Below are 3,576 nucleotides of genomic sequence, written 5' to 3' on the forward strand. Positions count from 1 at the left end.
AATGCTGCCATCAAAGGCTTTGAGTGAGTATACTACAGACATCAATAAAACATCTTTTAAATCTTAAGTTGTAGTTTATTTTAATTATTGTAATTTCAAACAGAGTTATCACAACACTTTTCTGATTCTTGATTTCTGTGCATATGCTGCAGAGCTTTTGTGGTGGAGCAGGACCTGCAAGGAAAGGTGACGGCGGCATTTGTGAAAAAAAGGGAAAACCTGAAACAAAAATATAAAGTAAGATTATTTTGTTACTTCTAATACAGAAATCAAATGACATTGTGCTGTTAAAATGACTGCTTTTGTATTATATTTGTGCATTTTTGCAGGATCTGAAATGTCTGCAGACTGGTTTGAGCAGTGAGGATGGAGAAGTCCACAGCAGCATCCTGGAAATGGTCCAGTGTCATGGATGAGTCACTCCATCACTCCACCTGCCCTTACTGCCTCATCTGGACCGGATGTTGCTGTGGCCCCTTCATCCTCAGTGAGCCCAGAGTCAGCGAGAACATCTAGAGAAAGACTAAAAGACATTAAGGATGTGATTTTGGTCAAGTTGGTTCTGCTGGTTTCTGTTCATACAACATCAGTCAATGGAGCCAGAGTTTCAAAAGCTTTAAAAGCATCATCAAATAATGTCATGAAGCTTCTGAAAGTGAGGCTCCATTAACTGATATTGTATGAACAGAAACCAGCAGGACAAACTTAACCAAAATCACCTTTTGTGTTCAGAAAAAAACAAAAACAAGGATTGAACAGTGTGGAGGCGAGTAAATAATGACTTAATTTATATGTTTGGGTGAACTAACCCTTTAATTGTATGAATAAATTGTATGAAATATGTATGCATTTATATTATAGTAGTACCATGACGAAATAAACTTTGAGAAATAAGCAGCTTTATTGAGCGTTTGTGCCCAAGACACAAAAAAGGATTTACAAAAATCACATTTACATTTATTCATTTGGCAGACACCTTTATCTGAAGTGACTTACAGTGCTCTTATTACAGGGATCCCAATCCCCCTGGAGCAACCTGGAGTAAAGAGCCTTGCTGAAGGACACACCGGTGGTGACGACTGCGGAGATCGAACCAGCAACCTTCTGCTTACCAGTTCAGTGGTTTAGCTCACTACACCACAAAAGTAATGAAGCAATGACAACAATGCTGACAACATGAATTGTAAAACGTTTTACTCTCTGTAAATGTTTTACAGGTAGTCGTGCTCATGGAGAGTAGGCACACAAATTTTTGGAGCAGACACGGCACCAGTCAGATTGTCCTACACATGTTCTCCTGCTCTTGTTCGTGATGGACGGCAAAGAAACACGGTGGTCAGCTGCTTCATCAGAATAAAGCTGCAGAACTGGAACAGCTGTGTTGAGATGCAGTAGGATGTGGCTTCACTGCCTGTAAATACATGTTTGTTAGAACAATATGTTTGAATAAAGCTTTGTTTCCTGTGTCGATGATTTGTATTTATTAATTTTCATGGTTACTTTTATTTATTCTTTTACTCATTTATTCATATTTCCTGTTGTCAGTAAATAAAATATAATTGTTTAATTAACTTGTGCATTAATTCATTACTTGACTGAAAATTTAGATGTATTCACCTTGGCTGCATTTGTCTAGTGTGTAGTCATGCATAGCTATGGCATATGACAAAACAAATTACATTTTGCTTGTTTTACATTTGCATTTTTCGAGTGTAAAATTAACAGTCTTCTCCAATGGCGAGATCTTCTAGCAGCTGATCGACGTCGTCTTTGTGCAGATATTACAAATATTGCAAACGCTGAGGAAAACCGTACTAGGTAGGGTTGTGGAGTTACTGATGCTATGAGGTGATAGTGCACCTGTCCCACTTATGTTATTTTTTTATTATTATTACTGCAGAACTTATAATTACATACAAGCTCAGGGAAAGATGGTTGTATCTTTAACAATGAACAATCATAATGACAAAAAGCAGAAAACATAAATATAATGGGTTTGCATACATCATAGTATGAAAAAAAGGCACAACGACAAGGTTAAATATCTCTGAATAATCATAATATTCATATAATCAATGCATCAAAATATTGCATTTGTTGTTGTTTATAAGCTGGAGGGATGAAACAAGGGAGTTAAATTCAACAAGAAAAATAGGAAAACAAAGGAGATTTAGGCCAGTTTTGCGTGTAGTTGAACAATTTTACACATAAAATAAATTAATAACATATTCACGAGATAACGATTTTGGGTTTTCGTAATAAAAAATAATATCTTTAAGGATTAAACTGTGGGTCATTTTAGTAGTTAAAAATATAAAAACTTAAATCAACACAAAATGTATTGGTTATGCTACAATCACAATAAAAGGGCAGCTGTTTCTTTAACAAGATGAGCAAATTTCATCATCATCAAAATATTTACAGATAGAGGTATTAAACCTGTCGCTCGTATCTTTTAAGCTGTTGCTTGTTATAACGTCATAGATCACATGATAATGTCAACATGGCGGATCGCATTCATACTTAACGAGATTTGGCTGTAGAGTACCTACTCTTTTAGCGCTTGTTAAGTACCTACTCATTGAGTAGGTGGTTTCGGACGCAGCCAAGGTCATATCCATTACCATGCTAAAATCTTCCGAGAGTTGTCATGACAGAACTAAAAACAACAAAATATGCTACGGCTGGGTAACAAAAAATCGATTTCTCGATTTTAATAGATTCTCATTTTTATGAATCAATATCGATTCTTAAATCCCAATTGATGCTGTTTTCAGCTGATGAATGAACAGTAGGCCTACATATAGTTCGCCTCCCATCCAATAAATCGCAAGCTTTGTGCGTTGTTACTTTTGATATGAAATGAAGTCTCAGATTTCAACTTCTGTCAATTTTATTAGGAAATTCAAGCAATAAATACTGTTTCGGCGCTCTTTAATGTGGCGTGATAGATCGCTGTAGCCACCTCAAGCGAATCGATTCGGCAGCGGAAACCCAACAAACAAGTGCTTTCACTTTTCTACTAATGGGTAGGCCTACTTGGCTGTGCGTAATCAAACGGGGGAATTAGAACAGGGTAATGACAAGCCGCACAAAATATTCTCAAATTTTAGCACTAGGTGGTGCTATAACAATCCTCATAATTCTGCAACCATTTGTTGAAGGAAGTTGTTGTTTGTCATGCTAATTTACATTTAAATCAATCATTTCTTTTTGAACCTTGCCTTATACACATAGGCATTGTCATGTTAGAATAGAAAAGGGTCCTGTCAAAACTGTTGCTATAAAATTAGAAGCAGGCAATTCCCTAGAATATCATTATATGCTTAAACATAAAGGGCCCTATTTTAACGATCTAAGCACATGGTCTAAAGCGCAAGGCGCAGGTGCACTTAGGGCATGTCCGAATCCACTTTTGCTAATTTAATGATGGGAAAACAGTCGGCGCACCCGGTGCATGGTCTAAAAGGGTTTTTCCCTATTCTCTTAATGAGTAATGGGTGTGTTTTGGGCAAAGAGAGGTCTCCAAAGAGTAAACGGAGCTGCTCGTGCGCGAGCAAACAGGTAGCCTAATTC

The 3,576-nt window shown here is 36.9% G+C and overlaps 2 long non-coding RNA genes across 2 annotated transcripts in view; one reads left to right on the plus strand and one right to left on the minus strand.

Moving 5' to 3' along the window:
• The window catches only part of LOC107679213 (uncharacterized), a 21,391-nt gene extending 20,154 nt beyond the window's left edge, over positions 1–1,237 (minus strand). Inside the window, exon 1 of the long non-coding RNA XR_001633022.1 lies at positions 1,165–1,237. This is a non-coding gene — a long non-coding RNA (uncharacterized LOC107679213). The remainder of the gene's footprint in view (positions 1–1,164) is intronic.
• On the plus strand, positions 374–1,299 carry LOC107679212 (uncharacterized). The gene is made up of 3 exons (XR_001633021.1): positions 374–487; positions 1,013–1,114; positions 1,218–1,299. It is a non-coding gene; the product is annotated as an uncharacterized LOC107679212 (long non-coding RNA).
• The last annotated feature ends 2,277 nt before the right edge of the window (positions 1,300–3,576 follow it).

The sequence above is a fragment of the Sinocyclocheilus anshuiensis genome, unplaced genomic scaffold (assembly GCF_001515605.1).
Source record: "Sinocyclocheilus anshuiensis isolate Anshui unplaced genomic scaffold, SAMN03320099.WGS_v1.1 scaffold300, whole genome shotgun sequence".
NCBI classification, from domain to species: Eukaryota; Metazoa; Chordata; class Actinopteri; order Cypriniformes; family Cyprinidae; genus Sinocyclocheilus; species Sinocyclocheilus anshuiensis.